Source organism: Notolepis coatsorum (assembly GCF_963971535.1).
Source record: "Notolepis coatsorum genome assembly, chromosome: 7".
Lineage (NCBI taxonomy): Eukaryota > Metazoa > Chordata > Actinopteri > Aulopiformes > Paralepididae > Notolepis > Notolepis coatsorum.
In genome coordinates this window covers 132,972,517-132,997,897 of record NC_140171.1, presented here as the reverse complement: position 1 = coordinate 132,997,897, position 25,381 = coordinate 132,972,517, and positions in this window count along the sequence as shown.

The window sequence follows — 25,381 nt, the reverse complement described above, 5'->3', positions numbered from 1 at the left end:
GTCAGGGAATTGTACCCCTCAGTTACAATTGGTCCTTCGAGCCGGAGGGTAATCAGTGTAATATTAATATAGTGTTATTAATATTGAAATGGCCTATGATGAACACTCCACGAAACGATCCTCCTAACCAACGCCCGCAGCGCGAACGACGGCTCCCTCAGTACTTAGAGGCCTACGCTGTCAGTCAACAACCTAGTCTTCTACTAACAGTAAACGCGGTAAAACTAGAAAGTAAAAGTATGTCTAACCCCAACGCCCAGACTACCCCGACCATAGAGGCCCCTACGGGCTCTAATGTAACTGACCAAGTTCACGGTGGGGACCAGTGGGAACCAGACATGACTTCACACCCCGCCAGTACTGAAGAAGTAGTCCCCGATGAGTCCCGGGAGGAATACAACGCTACCGAGAGAGAACTCGGCACGGAAGAAGACGGGGAGAGCACCGTGGAGATAGAGCTCCAAGGCTCCGCAAGGAGTACCCCGAGGGAAGGCTCCCCTATACAACCGCCTTCTCCCAGCGAGGCAGAGAGGACCCTACAGCAGGCCTTCCTCATCAGCCTGAACGCCGCTGCTGAACGCGACCGACTGCAGATCCAGCAGCGAAGCGAACACGAGCAGATACGTCTAGAAATAAGACGCATTCAGATTGAAGAGAATGTGGCCCGAGAACGAGCCGGTGCTCAACGGGACGCAGCGCGCGACAGACAGCAGTCGCAACTAATAGAACAGCTGATCAGACGGACAACACCCTCTCCCTCCGCCAGAGGCTCCAGGAACTCGTCTAGACACACCTCCAGGGCGGCATCCCCTAGCCGAGTAAACAACCCTGAACTTGACCAACAGACGAGGCCTATACCCCCCACAGACCACCTCCCCCCACCGGTCCAAGCGAGACCTAGCAACCGGGAAGGAGCAGCATATCCTGTGGAGAGGCTAAACCAGAGACTACAAGCACTGGATGACCTAACTGAAGACGAAGAGGAAGAGGAGGAGAACCACGCCCGAAGACAGCACAGTACTCTACCGGACCAGGAGGTCCGGTACAGCCCAGGCTATACTCCCGCGGAGCTGCGCTACAGACCCCCGACTCTATACACGGGTGAGCATGACGCACGACCCGCACCGAGGAACAGCACCTGGACAAGCGGGCCATGGTACACTGCCGGTACCAGCCCATACCAAGGAGCAGGAGGAGACTCGCCTAGGAGGCCTCTCCCCCAACGCTCGCAGATGTATCCACAGTCAGCGTCATACATTGGCACGCCTATGGTACCCGACTTCACCCAAGAGAACCGGGCCCAGTATACAGAACTCCGCATGTGTCTGGAGACCATGTTGGTGGATGTATTGGATGAACGCCACAAATACGCCATCCTACTGAAGCACTTAAAGGTACCCCGCGCACATAATATAGCGCTCGCCTACGCGACTTCCACCACCCCATACACAGCAGCGCTGGTAGCATTGGACCAGAGGTATGGGCGCATATGGGATTACGTGATCCAGGAGATCCGACACATCGACCGCTTACCCCCAGCAATAGACAATCGAGCACTGGACGACCTGTCCATCAGAGTGCAGTCCCTGGTAGGGATGTTGGGAGCGCAAAGAGAGAAGGGGAGGCATGAACTTTACGCCAACTCAAATGTGGAAAGGATTCTGGAGAAGCTGCCGCCCGCTCGTCAGGAGCGCTTTAGGCGGCAGAGGGACCACAGAGACCCGAATGGCCCCGAACCGAACCTCCTCGATCTAGCAGACTTCCTGGCGAGAGAAGTCAGCAGCCTACGGCTAGATACATTCGGACGGAGCACCCCTGGCTCCAGAGAAGGAACCAGACGACTAAATGATGGAAGAAGATCGGTGACTGTGATGCACCAATCGGAGTCAGTACCGAGCAGCAGGAGCCACAGTACCCCCTCCAGAACGGAGAAGTGGAAGATAGTGTGCCCCTACTGTGAGAAAGAACACTGGCTAGCGCAATGTGACTCCTTCCCCAAGCTGAACGCGGAGGAAGCAGGTCAATGGATAAAGTCCAACAAGCGCTGGTTTCGCTGTGCGCGCTCACACATGGCAGCCGAATGCCGCTTAAAGAAAAGGTGCACCAAGTGCGATGGAGCCCATCTGGACATACTTCACGACAGTAACAGACGGCGCCCTTCACCCGCACCATCCAGCCGCAAAGCGAGCGTCATGTACATCGATCCCGCCAGCAGCAGTGGAGCCCGAGTACTCCTAAAAGTAGTGCGTGTGACACTAAGCTACCAGAATAAAGTCCTGGACACTTACGCCGTCCTCGATGACGGGTCAGAGAAGACCCTGCTGCTCGCCTCCGCTGCGGCCCAGCTAGGGCTGCGGGGGAAGCGAAACCCAAATGACAATTCGGACAATAAGACGAGATTTGAAGACGATAAAGGGCGAGAATGTCTCATTCTCTATCGCAGCAAGCGGCCAGCCTGAGCGACGGTACCAGATTACAGACGCTTTCGCCAGCCAAGAAATAGGACTGTCGCGGTACACATACCCCGTCGCCAAGCTGATGGAGAAATATGTACATCTGCGCAAGTTACCGATCCCGCTCATAGACAATGCTATGCCGACCCTGTTGATAGGCTCCGACCATGCAGACCTCATTGTCCCGATAGACCGGGTTCATACCGGACCCCGAGGCTGTCCTGCAGCAGTCGAGACCCGTTTGGGATGGACTCTCCAAGGCCCGCTCGCCAAATCTCTCAACCGAAGTACAGCCACTAGATGTCTCCACTCCCGAGTCACGGAGGGAGAAACCGCACTCCTGCAACACGTAGAGCGGCTATGGACCTTGGAACAAATGCCCTTTAAGAACGGAAAGAAAGACATTCGCTCTAAAGATGACATTTACGCCATTCACCTCCTCGAGACAGGGACCAAGAGAGTCCCGGTCAACGGCGTGTTGAGATACGCCACGCCACTCCTGCGGCGAGAAGGAATGCCTACTTTCCACGCCAAGACAGACGCCACAGAACGGTACCTGCTGAACACGGAGCGGCGCTTAGCCAAGAACCCCGCCCAAGAGAGTGTATACCGCGCTGAGATTGAGAAGCTCATCACAGCGGGACACGTCACAAAGATGGACATTAAAGAGGCTGACCAGACCACTGAATCGTGGTACGTGCCTCACCACAAGGTCCATCACAACGGTAAAGACCGCATAGTATTTAACTGCAGCTACCAGATCGGATCCCAAAATCTGAATAAAGAGTTACTGCCCGGTCCCACACTCGGCCCCTCCCTACTCGGCGTTCTACTCCGCTTCCGCCAGGAAAAGGTGGCCATCAGCGGGGACATTAAAGGAATGTTCCTGCAGGTGAGATTAGTAGAGGCGGACAAGCCCCTGTTACGGTTCCTATGGAGAGAGAAGCCAGGAGATGAGCACCCAGCCATCTACCAATGGGAAGTCCTCCCCTTCGGAACGACGTGCAGCCCCTGCTGTGCTACATTTGCACTACAGAAACATGTAGCAGAGGACCCAGCAGCGGACGAAGAGGTCCGACACAGCGTAAAGAACAGCTTCTACGTAGACAACTGTCTACAAAGCCTTTCAACCCAAGAAGAAGCCGAGGCTCTCCTGATTAAACTCCGCGCCTCATTGATCAAAGGCGGCTTTGATCTCAGGCAGTGGGCCAGCAGCGATCCGCAAGTACTGCGCAGCCTCTCCTCCGAGGACAAGGCAGCCAGCAGCGAGACCTGGATGGCTACAATCCCGGGAGAAGCCCAGGAGATGACCCTGGGATTGGTGTGGCGATTCAAAACAGATTCGCTTCACTACAGACACAAGCCCCTGACTACGGAGCAGGGAAGGCCGGCGGCGGCGCCGACCACCAGACGGAGTGTGTACACAACACTCGCCCGACAATATGACCCGCTAGGATGTATTCTACCGTACACCACCAGGGCAAAAATGATTGTACGAGCATTGTGGGACAAGGACCAGGGCTGGGACGACCCCATTCCCGCACACCTTGCATCCACCTGGAGAGAGTGGGAGATGGAGCTCCACTCACTCCCAGGCGTTAATATGCGCCGAAGCTACTTCCCACCCACGGTGAGGCCAGAGACATGTAAAATGGACTTACACGTCTTCAGTGACGCCTCAGAGGTCGCATACGGATCAGTAGCCTACTTGCGGGCCCAAGAGAAGGGGGGAGAGATCTACACAGCATTTGTCCTCGCCCGCTCGAGAATAGCCCCACGCAAGCAACAATCTATCCCACGTCTAGAGCTCTGCGCAGCCCTAGCCGGAGCGCACCTAGCCACGCTCATCCAACGTGAGCTCACCATACCGGTGTCTAGAACAATCCTGTGGTCAGATTCCACGACGGTACTCGCCTGGATCAAATCGGACTCATGCAAGTACAAAGTCTTCGTGGGAGTCAGAGTCACCGAGATTCAAGACTTAACCGAAGAGTTAACCGGAGAAACAGAGTGGCGCTACGTTGATACAAAACAGAACCCAGCTGACGTCATCACCCGGGGGATGCCCCTGGATGACCTCACCCGTCGCAATGTCTACAGTGACGGCCCCGCATTCCTAAGACTCCCGGAAGGACAGTGGCCCATGCCTATCCCGAGGGAAGCAAGTCCAGAGGAGGTGGAAATTAAGAAGTCTGTGTTCTGTGGATTGAGCACCGTAGCCTCCACCGACCCTAACATAGACGATTGCACGTCCATAGAGAGTGCACAACAAAGAACATTCCTGCGGTACCACCCGGAGTGCAAGTCCCCCGCTGATATGTCAGCAGCTAACTACGAGGAAGCAGAATTGCTTCTACTGCAGCGAGCCCAGAGAGACTCGTTCCCCGATGAATTGGCCTGTCTACAGGGAGGAAAGCCCGTCCCATCCGACAGCAGATTAATTCATCTGGCCCCCGAGAGCGACGCTCATACCCTCATCAGAGTGGGTGGTCGCCTACGCAGAGCCCCCAATCTACCGGATGACATTAAATACCCGATCGTATTGAACAGCCGACACAAGGTCACAGAGCTGATTATAAAGAAATACGATGAGGATGTACATCACGCAGGAGCAGAAAGAGTCTTCGCGGAAATCAGACGTCGTTACTGGATCCTACAAGGAAGAGAGGCGGTACGACGCTTCCAGCGAACATGTCTAGACTGCCGCAAGTGGCGCGCGCAGCCCAGCATACCAAGGATGGCTGACCTTCCTCCATGTCGCCTCCGAATCGGTGACAAGCCATTCCACTCAACGGGTATGGACTGCTTTGGCCCGCTGCACATAAAGAAAGGAAGAGGAACCGAGAAGCGGTGGGGTATTGTATTCAAATGCATGACCACCAGAGCGATACACATCGAGCTTCTCCCGACCATGAGCACAGACTCATTCCTTATGGCCTTCCGTAGATTCACATCACGGAAAGGAAGACCGTCTACCCTATTGTCCGATCATGGGACAAACTTCAAAGGCGGCGAAAGAGAGCTGAGAGAGAGCTTCCAAGCTATGGGCCCAGAACTTAAGACCCACCTCGCTCCAGCACAGGTTGATTTCCAATTCAACCCCCCAAACGCACCCCACTTCGGTGGCACTTGGGAACGAGAAGTGTGCTCCATAAAGACAGCCCTGTACGCAGTACTTGGGGCCCAGACTGTGGCGGAAGAAGTCCTAATGACAGTCCTCATGGAGATTGAGGGAGTACTTAACTCGAAGCCCCTCGGATATGTCTCCAGTGATGTGGCGGATATCGACCCAGTTACCCCCAACACACTCCTGATGGGGCGGCTAGATCCTGCATTACCCCAGACAATGTACCGGCCTGAAGAAGCGAACGGCCGACGAATGTGGAGGTACAGCCAAGTATTAGCCGACAAGTTTTGGAACAGTTTCCTACTGCACTACCTACCGTCTCTACAGACCCGCCAGAAGTGGGTAAAGGAGAGAGACAATTTGACAGAAGGAACAGTCGTCATGATTATTGATCAATCACTGCCCAGAGCTATGTGGCCGGCCGGCCGCGTAAGCAAAGTGATCACCGGTGCCGACGGCAAGGTCCGAGCAGCTGAAGTGCTCGTCCAGGGTCGCACTTACACCCGTCCCGTGGCGAGGCTCATCGAACTGCCTCGACTCCCAGACACAATCGATGATGACCATGACCCTACAACCCTATGACTTTGTGAAGTTGACTGACCCCTACAGCAAACCCTTATGTGTAAATAGACAACGCGATTAATCTGTCTCTGTTTAACTGATTAGGTCTGGGACCAATCAGGGGGTGGCTGTTGTGAAGGGCCAGATTAAACCGAATATATATATTTATTTATATATATATATTTAATTGTATTTGTATATTCTCTAATATTCCCTGATATCCCTTGTATATTCCTTGTACAATATGCATTGAATATCCATTCTAGCCTACTGAACATCCCATAATAGTCTCCATTCTACTATTGGTCGAGACCTTGGTGCCAGGCTGCCATACCCCTCAGACCCAGTTCAAACGTACCGCTCCACATGTACGAACAAGTCCTAGTTCCGCGTAGGAATCTGGCTACCGCACCACTAATGGGACTATTTGTTCATAGTGCGTATATATACTGCGCTACTAAAGTAGGACTTTCTTTTCAGTCCAGTTTCTTACCCTCCAATAGAGTCACAGACGTAAAGCCTCCCCGCGACGCCACGTGTGGGAGTAAGGCCAAGTTCGCCTACCATCGGTATTGAGACATTGTGTATATTAATATTTGAATAGTCATATTTGGCACTATATCGTCGAGTTGGACGTAGTCTATTAAGCTAATAATAGTCTGTTAATATATAGTGCTTCGTGCGGTGAGAATACTACCGTAGTCAGTACCCCATCGTTTCGGGCAGAGAACTGGCTGCTTACCCAGGGTGGTTGACCCCACGTGAAGCTGCACCCGAGGAGCCCCAGAGCCGACGAGCGAGTGGACCTGTATACCGGATTATTCTACCGACGACAGCCCGCCTTCCCAGGCACGGATTATGCTTTGTATACTTTGATTATTCCATGGATAAAGACCCCCGACACTGCCGTGTGTTGGAACCCCCCCCCCCCTGGAGAGGACGCAAGGTGAGGAGACGCTCTGCAAGACGAGGTCGCTTCACGTCTCTCCCCCGTCGACCGGAGAGAGCCGGCCCACAAAGAGTCCACCTGCTTTCATCTGTGGTCCAAGGATCGCCGGCGCATTGAACGGCACTACAGTGGGTTCACCTGGGATACCCTTGGCCGGATGAGGCAGCCGGATTCTACCCCCCCCCCCCTCCTACTCCTGTCGGCTTACAAGCGACCGGATTAACCCCCCCTAGTGTGTCCAGTATATAATCATTAAAGTATCATTGCTGTTATTCCTTAAACTATTCCAGGTCGTATATGTACCACCTGCGCCTTCAGAGATTGGACATTCTCTATTGATATACCGACGAATACTCTTGCCATAAAAGTGCATACTAATTCCATTCATAAATGTGATTGATTTGATTAAGTGCTTGCTCTACACACCATCGCTGTGTAGAAATAAAGACCTATTTCTAATTCGTACATTTGTGTTGGATCCGTTTCATCTACGTGACAGTGTTCATCATAATATATTTATGCCGTGTACTGGGTGGCCGAATATTAAGTACAAAGGTAGTGGTAGTAAGTATCATATCTAGTAATACAGTCAGGGAATTGTACCCCTCAGTTACAGATACCGATATACCGATATTGTCCAACTCTTAATTTCCGATACCGATATCAACCGATACCGATATATGCAGGGTTTCCCCCCCCCCAAAAAATGGAATAATTTCAGGTAATTAACATTACATATCTCTTGTTGTGGAATTAACACAACATTATGCATACTTTTGACAATAAATAAAATCAGAATTTGTTCTTACTTGCTTGCCTGGGTAAATAAATGTTATAGAAATGTAAAAAAAAAAAAAAAAAAAAAAAAAATTGAAAACCGATACCGATATTTTCCGATATCACATTTTAATGCCGATATCGGCCGATAATATCGGTAGGCCAATAATATCGGACATCCCTACTAGGCACCCATAAATACAGTGGGTGGTGCTCACTCTAAACTAGGGTTGTAACAACAGGTAAACCTACGTGATGCAAGATGTAGACCCCAGGGTATCTTCCTGTCCTCACTTGTCCCTGTGTGCAAAAGCAAAATGTAAATAGACAGAAATATTAATCCAGTAGGAAAATGACAGACAAACAAAATATGCAAATGTTAGATTTTAACAGGAATGTGCTATAACAGGTAACACAAAAGATACTTTTCTACAAACTAACAGCGCAAAGAACCAGAGCTCTGCCACAAGCTCTACACCAAAACATACCCAAAAGCCACAGACAGAGCTGAACACAAAAGGGACTACATAAAGGGTGTGGGAATGCTTCATTGCAGATTGGGACCAGGTGGTGATGTGATGGTGAGGCCTGAAATGCTGATTGGGACCAGGTGGTGATGATGACTGAAACCAGGGGGTGCATCTGAGAAAAAGACATGTGGAAACAGGGGAAGACAAAAGACAAAACAGAACCAAACAAGACATGCCTACATACATAGCATAGGCTACATAGCATAAATAAACCCCCATACATAACAGCATACATAACAGGGGCCAGTGTTAAGGACCGCTGGTGATCACACATTTTCCTCCATTAAAGTGACAATGTCCCTTTTTTATATGAATTAATAAAGTTCTGGAGTGTTCAGAGAGCAAACTGAGACCACTGGCTCTTCAACGTGGCACTCTGAGTTGCTGCTCAAGCCTCAAATGGTCTGGTGAGACACAGCTTAGTCAATCTTATCACGATACCAGAAGTATAAGCCTTGGAACGAACGAGACGCAATCGTTTCTTCCCGCACAGAATGTGGGGTCTTTTTTGAAACCATGAAAAGCAAATATGCAGCCAAACCAATAATTTGCTCTGCAAAAAGTCTGCATGTAAATGTAAAAAAGAAAAAGCACATGGAGGCAACAGAGCAAAGAGGCTCATGGGAAATGTATTGAAAACACAGTCAGAGACGGTACCGCTTGCGGCCAGCAGATGCGAGAAACGCATAAAATATTCAGTCGGGTAGTCAAGCAACAGCATTTCAAGGGGACATGCATTATAAATGGCTTTTTTCTGTGTTTAGCACGTTTTTATAGTAATAGGAGTTAGTATCAATGGGTCTGTGTCTCTAATTACCATATTGACTCATCAGTCTAGTCTCAAGTTCACGAGATCTTCCCTCAATCAACGAAGCTGTTCTGATTTGTCGTATTCCTAATAGGGTACTGATTTGCATAACTAACGCCCCCTCTATGGTTGTAGCGCACAGTGAAACCCGACACTTCCTCAAACGGGAGAGGCAGAACGAGTGAGAGAGAGAGATAGAGAGGGAGAGAGAGAGAGGGAGAGACAGATAGAGAGAGGGAGAGCGAGATAGAGAGGGAGGGAGAGAGAGAGAGAGGAGAGATTGCTCCGAGAGCGCGTGTGTGCGCTTCGAGTCGCGATGCAGGGGACTCGGGGAGAGACAGAGGAGAGATTGCTCCGTATGAGCCTCTCTCTCTCCCTCTCTCTATCTGTCTCTCCCTCTCTCTCTCTCTCTCTACCTCTCTCCCTCTCTCGAGTCGGGAGCACTATATACACTGTAATATCTTTGCGCATTCTCCCACGCGCACGCCCGTATTCCGATCCGTACAATAATAATCACAGAGGTATGTATTGTCATTTGAAACAAGTTACCAATGCATTGTCCCGTGGGATTATGCCCCGCCCCCCCCCCCCCCCCCCCCCCCGCTGCGAAATTAATTAGTATCCCCCTCAGTCTCTCTCTATCTCTCTCTGTGCCAGTCGCTGACTGTGTGGATGAGTGTCACTCAAAGTGCTTATGGGCGGAGCCAGGCCAACACAGCCTGAAATCCAAAGTGAGAAAAATTATGCTTTTGAGTACTTGATTAGAAATATAAAACAATGAATTTAATGAAACCTCACAGAGGTGTTCCATAGACTCACAGGAATTGTGTAAAGTTGCCAAAATAGTGCTAGGAATAGCAATGCATGTCCCCTTTAACAAAATACTGTGCACTTTTCTTTCAGACCCTACTTCACCTATTGGATCACCTTCGTCCATGTAATAATCACCCTGTTGGCCTGCTGCACCTACGGCTTCGCTCCTGTGGGCTTTGCCCAACACTCTACAACTGATCTGGTGAGTTCATCTGCTACTGCTACCACTTCATACTTTTTTATTTTTTAACCCTTTCACTACCACACTACAGAAGGTTAACCTTTCACTACCACACTACAGACGGTGAAAGTGTTAACCTTCTGTAGTGTGGTTGTGAAAGGGTTAACCCTTTGTCGTGTGACAGTGAAAGGGTTAATATATTTGTGGTTGCATTCCAGGATGCATGCAGTATACAGAAACATTACTTTCATCAGTAGAAAAATAAGAGGAAGAAAAGCGTCTGACTGCTCCTCATCAAATTAGAATGTTGATGAAAGAATACATTTTGAAACTTGATATTGAATATGAAGGATGCTAAGAAGAATGCTAAGATTCTTTAGCTTTTGTGAAGACATTCCATATTTCTGTTATACCATAGTGTCTATACTGTTTGACAGACACTGTTGAAACGTTCAATCAAGCTATTTCATCAGTAAAAAAAGAGTGTGCTATGAATAAAAAATAAGAAAGTGGTGCTACAGTCTATTTTTGGAAGCTGCAGTCCCTTTCCCTGTAAAACCTTTCTGTGCCAACGATAGCTCTGTCGCCCCCTGTAGGTGCTGAAGAATAAAGCCATCTATGAGAGCGTGAGGTATATCATGCAGGAAAACTTCTGGATCGGCCCTGGCACTGTGAGTCTCCCTCGCCGTCACCCAGCTGACCTCAGCTGACCTGTACAGGGCTATGGGTGACCTTTTGGCACCATTTGACACCCCATCTCACACAAACACACAGACACACCACTACTACCATTCATTTCTACTAGAGACCTCCTGTTTTCTACATCTGTCCTGTCCTCAACTAAAGAAATTACTGTAAAATTGTGTTTCCCACATGCAATCATGCAGAGGGTCTAGTGCTTGCCAGGGATGTGCTGAGTACATTACACACATACCCTCTGATCGCAATGAAGGAATTATTGGATCAATCAATTGATACCATATAGCCCTTACCTTGACTAGGATGTACCCCAAAAAGAATATTCCAATGATCTGATCGCCATTCCAAGTATTGATGTAGATCGTGTCCATAACATAATCCACCAAAGAACATGAATCGGGAGTGTTTGATTCTTATAAATCCATGCGTTATAAGCGCTCGTCATGCCCGACTAGGAAAATCTGCCCGGACCTATTTAATCGATGCACACCCGAATACAAAGAGTTTCAAAGGATGTGCAATACAGGCCGCAACCCACCAACCTGAGATTCTGGCGAATAGCAAGGTTTAATGGTAACCAACATTCTACACCCACTGAATTTGTTCATATTGTTATACATGTCAGAAACAATCCGACAACATTCGCTCACTCCTCATTGAGAACAATTGAAAACAGAAGCTGCAGGTTCTTCCTCTAGAGCCTAGACAGACTCATTCGCTCACTCCTCATTGAGAACAATTGAAAACAGAAGCTGCAGGTTCTTCCTCTAGAGCCTAGACAGACTCATTCGCTCACTCCTCATTGGGAACAATTGAAAAACGACGCTGGCACCCTTACTGTGTTGTTGATTAACACACACACACACACACTCAACTGAACAGCATTGTATTTAATTGGATTGTGCTGTACTGCACAAGCCTGAATCCATAATAGGCTTAACTGTTTATTTGATTGGTTTCTTTTTATGTTAGTGTCATGCACCAAAGGTGCCCAGCCCATATTGACTTATAGGATGCTACATGTATGTATAGTTGCAATGGTGTATAACATAAAAATAAACAATGGTGTATAACATAAAAATAAAGATGATGACATAAGTACAAAGTGCTTTGTCTTTTCTCCTATGCTTTACAAATATAATTTGCCACATGGATAGAGGTTGTTCATAATAATCTGACCAAAAACTAATTGGCAGGGATAGAGGATGGCTTATTAAACAGTACACTTCTTATTTCACCATATAAGGGACAGTAAACTATAAAATGGATTGAATGAATACATTTATTTAATGTTGATGTTAAAACACACACAGGATTTTGTTAGGGAACATGTTGTGGTAGGACCCAATCGCAGAACAGGACAATGAGAGAGAAGGCAGGACACAGAGGGTGAAGGTCAAAAATAGAACTTTACTTAGCAAGGGCAACAAACAAAGGAATACTCCAAGAACGTGAACAAAAAGGCACAGCAATGCTGGTAGAGAGCAAGTACAAAACACTAACAAAAACCTCAGCAGAGCTGGCAGGGAAAAGGAACAAAAACTAACTACAAACTAACACTATCTAAAACTAACTGTAAAACACGAAAACAAAGATGGTAACAAATAAAAACACTAAACACTAGAAACTAGTGCTGTCAATCGATTAAAATATTTAACTCGATTAATCGCATGATTGTCCATAGTTAACTCACGATTAATCGCAAATTAATCGCATATTTTTTTTAAAATGTTTACCTTAAACAGATATTTTTCAAGTTCCAAGTTGTAATTTAATATTCTTATCAACATGCGAGTCAACAAATGCTTGCTTTATGCAGCCATTTAACACAAAAGGATGACCCTCATGCATTGCAAATTTACATCACTCAAAACAGAGTGATGCACAAAATAACTTAAGAAAATCATAATTTAAAACAATGAATAAAGTGTGCATGAAGTAATAGGGGAAAGAAAACGTTAGGAACTTGTTACATTCACCCACACAAGGGCTGATTAATCACCCCCCCCCTCTCTCTCACACACACACTCCCAGCTCTCTTTCTCTCTTGCCCCTTCCTCATCTCTCTCACCCCCCTCTCTCTCTATATCTCACACACACACACACACACACACACACACACACACACACACACACACACACACACACACACACACACACACACACACACACACACACACACACACACTTCAGAAACAAACATAGTATCAATGAGTGAAGTCTAGTAAAAAAAAAAAAAAAAAAAAAATGTAAGTTAATCGTGAGTTAAAAAAAATTGTGGCGTTAATAGAATCTGGCGATAACGCGTTAATGTCGCGTTAACTTTGACAGCCTTACTAGAAACACTTACTGACACGAGGCATAGGATCACAGGAGACAGAGTACTGAACAGAGAACATGAACGTGGAACATTAAACATGGAACACTAACAACTAACAACAAACTGACAATGGAGTACAGGAAACACACAGCAGATATAGGCAGTCTAATTAAGACATGGGACACAGGAGGGTTAATTACCAATAAGGCACACATGGGGAGAGAACCAAGTTGACAGACTAAAGTAAATACTAACATGAGACACTAAATACAAGATAAGACAAGACAAGAGTAACACTAGAACATACAGCAAGAGAGCACAAAGGGTAACAGACACACAGGGAGATAATACAATAGGGAACAGAAACAGAGGGACAAGGAATATATAAACATGGATATATACAAGGAAGCCAAGGGGCAGTGAAGGTAAATGTCCAGCAGAGGGAGGTAGCAGTCTGTGAAAAGGTGGGGGCGAGTGAGGAATAGGAGGAGGAATCTGGGCAGGGAACGGTGGAATCTGGGCAGGGAACGGTGGACCGTAACAGATTTAAAACCCAATTGGGCCACAACCATCACACATGCATTGCATTGTTTGAGGAATTATCACACAATAAAGTCAGATACTTATTTCCATTGTGGTTCTCGTCTGTCACAGCAATAGTCGGCACAGGTAGGTCTCGGCAAGGTGCAGAAAACACATTAACCTCTTAACTTGCGCCCCCAAAATTGGCCATTTTAGTTTTAGTTTTTGAGGACTGCATACTTATTTTGCAAACCAAAACAATATACTTTATACTTATAGCATATGCATGAGCCTGGTCTCCTTTGAAAGATGACATTCTGAAGTTTCTGATTCCAGAAAGACAGTCCACTTTTAGTGCTGATGAAATAGAGTAACATAGGTCTAAACTTGAGTTGTAGAAAAACTTGTTACTCAAGTTCTTCTGTAGTAGTTAAGATAAGATAAGATAAGATAAGATAAGATATTCCTTTATTGATCCCCTTGGGGAAATTCAGGCATCATAGCAGCATGGGGGGGAGGGGGGGAGGGGTACAGGTAGTAAAACAACACAGTATACAGGTAGTAAAAGACAACACAGGCAGTGTAAACAATTTGATCAATATGGTCAATATAATTTACTATCTGACTAGCTGAGGAATATTCACATTATTCACAGTGTCACATGAGGTGCAGTATGCAGGAGGTGGTGTTATAATAATTTACTATCTACTGAGTATACATTAATCAAAGTACCAGGGTAGTCTACTTTGTCCCCCTTGGGTTCCTATAAGTCCCAGGTCAATGTCTGGTAGCAGTCGCTGTCGCTGCCCCCTGTTGTGGGGCCTGGAGGCTGCTAGTCGCTGCCCACTGTTGTGGAGCCTGATGGCCGCTGGTATGAAGGACTGTCCGAGGCGGTTAGTTGAGTGTCGGGGGGGGATGAGTCTGTGGCTGAACGAGCTTCTCATCTTGACTAGCTCGTCGTAGAGGGGGTGGTAGGGGTTCTCCATGATGGCATCCAGCTTCCTTATCATCCCCCTCTCTACCATCACCTCAAGTCTAGGTAGCTCGACTCCCACCACAGAGCTAGCCTTCCTCACCAGCTTGTTGAGCTTGTTGGTGTCCCTTGAGTTGATGTAGCCTCCCCAGCATGCCACAGCATAGAAGAGGATGCTGGCCACAACAGACTGGTAAAAAGACTGCAGCAGTTTGTTGCACACATTGAAGGACCTGAGTCTCCTCAGGAAGAACAGCCTGCTCTGTCCCTTCCTGTAGAGGGCCTCTGTGTTGTCCGACCAGTCCAGTTTATTGTTCAGGTGTACCCCAAGGAACTTGTATGAGTCCACCATCTCCACATCCACCCCTCGGATGGAGATGGGAATCGGGGGGGGCCTCTTCTTGCCCCTCCGGAAGTCCACCACCAGCTCCTTGGTCTTACTGGTGTTGAGTTGGAGGTGGTTGCTGTCGCTCCACCCCACGAAGCTCTCCACCAGGGCTCTGTACTCCTCCTCATCATCGTCGGTGATGTAGCTTACGATGGAGGAGTCGTCTGAGAACTTCTGCAGGTGGCACCCGCTGGAGTTGCGGCAGAAGTCTGAGGTGTAGAGGGTGAAGAGGAAGGGTGACAGCACAGTTCCCTGGGGGGCGCCGGTGTTGCTCACCAGTACGTCAGACTGACTGTCCTTTAGTCTGACGTACTGTGGCCTCTCAGTGAGGTAGTCCTTGATCCAGGCCACCAAGCCGTGCTCCAGCTGCATCGCAGAGAGCTTCTCCGCTAGCAGTGACGGCTGGATGGTGTTGAAGGCGCTGGAGAAATCAAAGAACATGATCCTCACTGAGCTGCGCGGCTTTTCCAGGTGCGTGTACGCTCTGTGGAGCATGTAGATGATGGCATCCTCCACCCCGATGTTTGCCTGGTATGCAAACTGCAGGGGGTCGAGGGAGTCACGCACCAGGGGCTTGAGGTGTTGCAGGACCAGTCTCTCAAACGTCTTCATGACGTGTGACGTCAGAGCGACTGGCCTGTAGTCGTTGGGGGTGCTGGGACGTCCCTTCTTGGGCACCGGGACAATGCAGGAGGTCTTCCAGAGCTGGGGCACCCTCTCCAGCCTCAGGGAGAGGTTGAAAAGATGCTGGAGCGGTGCTGCCAGCTGCTCTGCACATACCTTGAGCACCCTGGGATTGGTGTTGTCCGGTCCTCTGGCCTTGTTTACATTAATTTTGGAGAGCTGCCTACTGACCTGACTGGTTGTGATCGTCAGGGTTGGGGGTGGTGGGCAGTCTGCTGGTGTTGGGGGTGGGGTGCCGTTGCTGATGGGTGTGGGGGGGTGGGGGGTGGGGGGGCTGCTTTGTAGGTGTGATCTGGTGCTGGTGTCGATGGGTGGGGGGAGGGGTGTGGGGAGGCCACTCTGGTCAAAGCGGTTGAAGAACGAGTTGAACTCGTTTGCACGCTCTGGAGGGCCCTCCACAGCTGTGCCCTGCTGTTTGAAACCAGTGATCTTCCTAACCCCCGCCCACACCTCCCTGGTGTTGTTGGCCTGTAGTCTGCCCTCCAGCCTGTCCTTGTAGCTGACCTTGGCTGCCCTTAGCTCTTTTTTGAGCTCCCTTTGGACAGCCCTGGCCTGCTCAGTGTCCCCTGCCATGAAGGCCCTCTTTTTCCTGTTTAGCAGGTGTTTAATGTCCTTGCTAATCCAGGGTTTATTGTTTGAGAAGCAGCGTACCCTCTTTGTGGGTACGATGCTCTCCTCACAGAACCTGATGTAGTCTGTGATGCAGTGGGATAGTCCATCAATGTCATCACCGTAAGCCCTCTCAAACATATCCCAGTCTGTCGACCTGAAACACTCCTGTAGCTCCTCCTCGACGTCGTCAGACCACTGTGGGACAGACATGGTGGTCGTAGGCTGTCTCTTAATGAGAGGCGTGTATGTGGATACAAGCCTCACAAGGTTGTGGTCTGACTGGCCGAGGGGGGCAGGGAAGTCGCACTGAAAGCCTCCTTCACGTTAGCATACAGGAGGTCCAGAGTTTTGTCTCCCCTGGTTTTGCAGGTGACATACTGGGTGAAGTTTGTCAGGGTCTTGTTCAGTCTGACATGGTTGAAGTCCCCATTGATAAAAATAAATGCATCCGGGTGTTTTGTCTGAAGCGCCGCGACGGTGGAGTGTATGACGTCACTCGCCTGCGCCGCCGCCGCGCTGGGAGGGATGTAAACAGTGAGAGCCAGGACGTGTGTTATTTCTCGCGGTAAATAGTATGGCCGCAGACTCAGTGCCAATAGTTCAATGTCGGGGGAACAGATACGTTCCTTAATGGTGATGTGCCCCGGGGGGCACCATTTGGAGTTCACAAAGACAACAAGCCCTCCGCCTCTCCGCTTGCCGCTCTGTTTACTCCGGTCGGCGCGCACCACCGTGAAACCCTCCTGTTCTATTGCACTGTCCGGGATGTTCTCGTTCAGCCAGGATTCGGTGAAGCACAGTAGGCTTGCCTCCTTGTACTCACGCTGGTTGATCATCAGGGCTGAGAGCTCGTCGGTCTTGTTGACCAGCGATCGCACGTTCCCCATGACGACAGCGGGCAGGTAAGGCTTGAATCTCCTTCTGTCCTCTCTCCTGTCCTTCACGCTCGTGCCAGCTCGATTTCCCCGTCTGCGAATCCTTATTTCGGCTGGTAGATTCCTCGGTGGTTCTGCAACTCTGTTTCGAAAGCAGAGGAGAGCCTCCCTCGGGTAAACCAGCCCGCCGTTGTTGCTGTTGTTGTTGTTGTTGTTGTTGTTGTGCTGCCGCGGGTAAACCAGCCCGCCGCCGGTGTTGTTGTCCATTGTTCAGAGCTGTGCTCGACCGAACTTTCCTAACTCAGCTAACTTCACAGAAGTTGTTACAAATGCCTTAACTTGGTCTAAAGCAACGCACAGTCACTTATACACCTATTATGTAAGTATAATCACAAAAAGAATAATTAAGAAAGTAGTAAACGCGATAAAAAGTAAAGGGGTGGGAGCTGCTATGAAAAGGCTGCCACTCTCCTCGGCGCCAACTACAGTGGCGCCGTAGAGTACCTAGTACTCCAGAGGTATTATTTCCCCAGAAGGTGGTATGGCTTACAAATCCATATGGACCCATAGCCTGAAGCCTTATATACTGTACTACATGTCCAAATTTCATAAAGATCCAGTCAGAAATGAGTGATTAGGAGTGATTTTAGTAAACTGTGTACAAAAGAAAAACTCCGTTTTCTCATAGACTTCAATTCATTCGGCTGTTTTTCTCTTCCTGTTTTTCACCTCGATCCTAGATCATACATCCCCAGATGGGGTATCATTGGAAAGCCGCACTCATTGGCTACAACCCTCTACAATCATTTTCTAGATCGCCAAATGATTGACGGAACTATAGCCCCAAGAGTCGGGAGTGGTATTTTGCACAATACCGTGTACTTTGCACAAGCCTCAAATACCGGCATGTAACTCGAGAACCGCTGAACGGATTTTGACAGATTTTGTCGCTATCGACAGGCAACAAATAAGCCTTCAATTCGATATATATATTGTATTACAAAATATGCACACCCGAGCCACTAGGGGTTGCCAAAGTGCCGGTGGGCAAATCGTCCCTAAAAGGGCCCACATGTGGGCCCCCGCTTGCAAAGAGGTTTTAAAACAACATTTCATTCCATAAAACACTTAAGATAAAAAATAAATAAAACTCTTACACTACAATATAAAACCACACATATACAAAATAAACTGCTTCAGTTTAAAATTGTCGGGCGGCTAGGCAACCATCCCTTCACTGCTCTTTTAAAATACCTAATGGTGACAATTTCTTTTATCTGAGATGGTAGCTGGTTCCATTGTATAGCTACTGAATACTAAATAGGCATGCGTTCGTCATGGGACGGGGTTGCACTCCGTGCAGGCCCAGGGTAAGATACGTACTCTATAAGTAGCCTACCCACCTGGGCTACTTTGCATATCAATAGCGCCGGTCGTCAGGTGTGTTAAATACGTTCTCAGATACATTCACACCTAACTTGTTGTGAATGATAAGTGTTACATCCATTTGTAGAAGCAATTAGGCACAGTCTGTAGTCTGTGCTCAAGCGAGGGGACATTTATGCGCATTCGCGGGAGCGCGCGTGCACGTGGCGCCATTAGGTGCGTGCAACCCCAGTTGATTTCAGGAACGCACGCCTGATACTGAAAGGTATTTTCCCCAGCCTCACTCTTAATCCTACAGGGGACAATATCCGTTCCACTTGCTCTGGTGGCATAGCCATGAGTTTCCCTGACGAGTTTAAAATAATCTTTTAAATACTTTGGAACGGAACTGTTCATTATTTTATGGGTAATTACATTTTAAATTTCTCCCAAATCACATAAACCACACTAGACCTTCACAGTGAGTGACACATGCATGCATGCATGCACAGACACACACACACACAGTTGATAAGCATATTTTGTGTTTTAAGTACATTGTGGTACATTATTAGATCAAAGTTCAACCTTTTACACATACAGTATTGATAAATGATTGTCAATTTCAATGTTTTGGGTGTACCAGATTCAGTACAGTACAAACCTGGAAACGTTGCAGTGTGTTTACATGGTGCTTATCTCCCCCCCTTCCAGGATGACCTGATCCACCTGGGGGCCAAGTTCTCCCCATGTCTCCGCCAGGACAGTCAGATCGTGCGTCTGATCGACAGGGCCAAGGACCGGGAGAGACAGTCTGGCTGCTGTGTTCAGAATGACAACTCTGGCTGTGTTCAGACCCACCCCTCGGAATGCTCTGTATGGACACACACACACACACACACACACACACACACACACACACACACACACACACACACACACACACACACACACACACACACACACACACACACACACACACACACACACACACACACACATGTAACGATTGGGGGTGATGATGAAGGTGAGAACACAGTTTGCAGACAAGGGAGAAGGAACGAAGGCAGAGACGAGGAGCGATGCTTGAAGAAGGGGTGTTTACTACTGATCCAATATACAATACAAATAAAAGACACTACTACTAACAAAACAACGAAGGAAAACAAGAAAACGACAGGAGTATACAGGCAAGGACTCACTAGACATCAACGGGGAATGCAGGCACGACACAGGGACATCACAGGTACTGGAGGAAATGACACCACAAGGAAATGAGGACAAACAGACACCTAAATACCAACACTAATTAACAATGATCAACACCTGGCCAAAACACAGAATCACAAACACAACCTAGACACAAAAGCAATGACACCATAAACACAACTAGACACTAAGGCAATGACACACAACAACCCAACAGGGGGGTGACATCAAACACAGACAGGGATGGCCCAGGATAACAGAATATTAGAAATCAAATCAATTATGTGCAACCAACATAAAATGGCAGACCGCACCATCGGGCTTAGGTCACCAGAGAGAGGTAGGGAGCCAATGTCAGGAGGAGAGCACTGTCCAATGTTATTCTCATGCCCAGTCCAGCCAGGACCGGGCCTTGGAACGTAACACACACACACACACAAACACACGCATGCACACACACACACACACACACACACACACACACACACACACACACACACACACACACACACACACGCACACACGCACACATGCACACACACACACACACACACACACACACACACACACACACACACACACACACACACACACACACACACATGCCCGCACACACTGTCTACTCTACAATAATAATAATACATCTGATTTATATAGCGGTTTTCCTAATGCTCAAAGACACTTTACAAAACAAACAATGCAGGGCGGCATTGCTTCCGGCTTGGCTGGTCGTTCATACTAATACAATTGGCAGTATTAGGGGGTGGGAAAGCCGGTGGGGGAGAATCGGACGTTGTGGACGGCGACTCCTACAGGTCGGTTGGTGCGCCTGTACAGCATTTATATAGTAACGTTATATTGTGCATTGGAAACACAAACATACTTAAAATGAGTAAATATTATTCATTTTAAACATGTTTATATTATTTATAGGGCTATAAAACAAAAAACTAAAAAATTATTTTTCTTGTTCTCTCATATAACCAGGGCAGGGCCTGAGGGGGGGCGGCGCCCTAGCGCGCCCCAGTGGCGGCCGCCACTGCAACACCCTACATGTAAATTTAGCTCTGTGTGAACCACATCACCCACAGTCTGTATTCACACACACAATCTATGAGAAACAAAGTTACCTTTTAGTCTAATCCAGGTTACTAGTATATCTAATTGCCAATCATTACACTTTGACTGTTTAAGACTGAAAGTATAAAGCATTCTTGTTGCACAGAGTAGAACTTACTTAATAAAATGACTATAATTATTTGCAAAGTTCCTCTTTATCAGCACAGACATCTGTTTTCCCTGTAAGAATGTAGATGCCTCAAAGGCTTTGACTCCCTGTGGTTTATGACTGAGGAGACTGAAAAGGACAGCTGTCAAACTACTATGTACTAAAAAACCTTTTCACATGTTTTATGAGCTATAAATATAGCAGAATATACCACAGACCAGGGACGTGCACAGGACTTTAGAAAGGCAGGTGTCCAAAAGGAGAAACGGGCATCAATTATTAAATGCAATGCGAGCCCGATTTTTGGGGTTAATACAAGTCTATGGTACATTCAGTTTCACCAATAGATGTCACCAAAACTACATAGTGTCCCTTTAATAACACAATATGCGCTCCAGACCAACAGCTGCGGGCGGCATGCCGAAATTAACATGCTGTGTTGAGAGAGCAAGAGAGAGAGCAAGAGAGCGAGAGAGAGAGAGCGAGAGAGAGAGAGAGAGAGAGAGAGAGAGAGAGAGAGAGAGAGAGAGAGAGAGAGAGAGAGAGAGAGAGAGAGAGAGAGTATGCTGCGTGATTTTCCTAGCACTAGCAGCAGACAGGGAGGGGCTGGGGAGGGGTGATCTGGCGACGTGTTTCACGAGAGCCGCGCATCTTGCAAGTGAGGCGGTGAGATGAGAATGTGATAAAGCATGAAGTAAATAGATAATGCAATGCCACCGCCCACCGCGGTATGAATAATAAGAAATGTAGTATATGGGGGAAGTGCAGTGTTGCCACTTCTAGCCTGCCTGCCGCCTGATTGCATGAGAGAAAAGCATGGACAATCACAACATCACAAGGCAATGCATGCCCGAAATATACAGTGCACTGCAAACCCGACATTTTATTTTGTTGGGCAAATACCTTACCTGATGAAGTGTACTCTTGCTTTGTTTTAGTTGAAATAGTAACTGTAAAAAAAGAGGTCTCGACTCGAGTGTGAGCTCAACAACAGCTGGATATTAATTTCGTGTTCAGTGCACTGCTGGCCCGGCGCGCGGTTTACATCATCTCATCATCACCCACCCACGTGCTATGCGTAAATAATAGGTCCTTCCAGGAGGAGGGGTGGCATTTCTCTCTTTCTTTACCTAATATTTAGATTCTATCGTGACATCTTTCATTTGGAAGGGCAGGGCAGTATATCTATATGTGCAACAGTAAAAAAAAAAAAAAAAAAAAAAAAAAAAAGGAGGGTGGCATAAAAAGGGCACTTTATAATGAAAAATGAAAAAGGCAGGTGCCCGGGCACCCCTTCACCCCTATGTGTGCACGTGCCTGCCACAGACACTGGCTACCATTTGATGAATGGAAACTGTTTATCCAAGAATGTATACTTATTCATGTATTGTCTAAGCCCAATACAAAATGACATTTGTGTGTTAAATGTTCAAATAATCTCTTGTGTGTAGGAGACCCTGGCTACCTTTATCAAATGGACCGATGAGAAGGTGGACATCATCAGGTCCTCTGGCTCAGTCTGTCACCAGGATCCCAGGTACTGATGTTTTCCAACAACTAATTGTTTCAAGCCCTTCGACCGTTCGTGTCCCCGGCTGTAATGTAAAGCTATGCTAGTTGATATATAGCGAATACAGAGGGGGACCAGCTACTTTTGACCATGGTCCATAGTACTAATGTCGAGAGAAAGCGTTAAATGGTCAAAACGGACAACTTGTATGTCTTCATTTGGATAACGGCATAGAAAGATAAGTTGGATGTTTACTACACAGTAAATCGAGGCATCCAACCATCCCTCAAGCTAACATTAAGCTTCCAAAAAAGATGGCCACAGAACGTACGGTTATGTATATAACCATAGTTATATGAGTGTAGTGATGCTCTGCGTCTATTGCAATACTCTTCATATCCAGTATTGATACTGAATAAATTCTCACATGCACCTTTACATACCATCATCTGTCTGGCCACACCCCCATCCGCTCCCTACATAAGCAGGGGTGTGGTCATACCATCAGCTCCTTCCCAAGTCTTTCACCACAAGGCAAGACCACGGGGTCCTCAGTGAGTCCGACGCAGAGCGTCACTACACTCATATAACTATGGTTATATACATAACCGTACGTTATACATCGTGTAGCTCCGCACTGCGTCTATTGCAACACAGGAGCTGAGCAGAGCGGAGCCCGACAAATGCACCCGCTGAGGCCCCCCACAACCATCAGAACCGGGGAGGACCCGAGCCCCCCGAACCCCCCTAGCGGAGGACGGGATGGTGTCGGATCCGACTGCGCGAAGAGGAGACTTCAGCATCTCAACGCACAGGGTGAGCAGACCGTGGGGCATACCCACGACCACACAAACGCACAACCCGCATGCCACTAGGGAACGAACGGAAAGGAACAAACCCCCGTCACCACCCCTAACATCACAGGGTCAAGAGCAAAAGCCCAACCCTGTGGCAAGGCCGTAGCAGCGGAGCGCGAAGGAGGACCCAGACCCAGAAGGGACTGGACCCCCACGGAAAAAGGGGGCCTGGAGAGGCCAATGACGCCACAGCATCGAGACCTCACCAGGCGGTCACTAGTGACACCGCCCCCCACATCGCCAGCGTATTTGGACAGGGCCCATCCAAGAGCAGGCCCTTCCCCCCATAGCACGCCGCCTAGCTCACTGACCAGGCAGTCACCCATCCAAGTACAAACCAGGCCTGAACCTACACAGCTTCCGAAATCGAATGAGATCGGGCGTGTTCAGGTTGGTATGGCTGTAAGCTCGAAGCACTCAAGAGGCTACACCCACAGCGGGAGCAGGCACTGCACCGGGGAGACGACCCCCAAAAGAGGTCGACCCCTCAATCCAGGCAACAGGCCACTCGACCTGAGCCTGGAGCACTGCGGACTAGACAGGCGCCAAAGGGGTCTGCTGAAACAGCACCCCAGCGGAAGGGGTGTATGCTGGCATTGTTGTGCACCATGTCACAGCCTCCACAAAAACCTGTCGACTCTCTAGAGGGGCCGAGGCAGAGAAGGCTGACATGATTGGCAGACGTCATGAAAAGTGCGGGGGCACACTCACAGGTAGACGGGGCCAAACCCAGCCTACCCCGAGAGTTGACTCCGCTACCAACACACCAGGGAACCAACCACCCCCTTGGTTCTAACATGAGGCGGTTGTTCCTATAACCCCTCAAGAAAAAACTCAAACACAACTGCGGGTATACACTGGCTGTTTCAGTTTTCAAAAAGGGGTTAACCCAGGCCTACGGGTCGACGAAATTTTTTTTGAACCGGGCCCGGCAGACCGGGACGTACACAGGGCTGCCAGAGGAGTTCCATAAGAATCACCTCAACAGCCCCCTCCCAGCCATGCTTAAGCAGAAGAAGAGAGGGGTGAAAAAGAATGGAGAAACACCCAGGGCCAGCACTATGTACACGTCGAGACCCAAAACATATCAATGGATAGTCTAACAAGACACCAGATACCGTTCCTCCAAGCCGCCTGGGAGAACGACAAGAAGCCGCTTTTTTCACAGAAAAAAATACGGACATGGGTCCCATATGACGCGGCTGAGGGAAAACAACACCCCGTCAACCATGCTCCATAAAAGAGGGGACGGGAAGCAACGTACCCTATGACGGGGGGAAACCCATGACTCAACAGACCATTACCGGCGAGGAGTCAGGGAACTCCCTAAACAATACCCCATCAACCTGCTCCATAAAGGAGGGGACGGGGAACCCCCAGAGAGACTTCACACGTGAGCAATAGATTGAAAAGACATATTGCAACATTGAGCTATGTAACAATTGGACTAGGACTCTCAGAGGAGGAGGCTCTGAAACTCTGAGGAGGCTCCCTCACTGAGAGGGAGGCTCTGAACTCACAGAGGAGGCTCTGAACTCCCTGAGGAGGAGACTCTGAAAACTCCCTGAGGAGCAGGCTCTGACCCAATACACACACTACTAGTAGGGAGCAGAGCAGAAGAACAAATCGTCTCTACTGCGTTGCATCACCCACCAAGCTCAATACACATACAACAGAGCAGAACTTCTTTTTAAGTTCTACTCACCTTGACAATCTGAGGAGGAGGCTCTGAAACTCTGAGGAGGCTCCCTCACTGGGACGGAGGGTCTGAACTCACAGGAGGCTCTGAAACTCCCTGAGGAGGAGGCTCTGAAACTCCCTGTAACAGAGGTCCACATCATGGAGCCTGAATAACTCACGGAAGTCTCACAACCAATAGAAACGCGCCCAGTGACGTACTCTATGGCGGGGGGAATTCCGTGGCCCACCGCCCAATATGG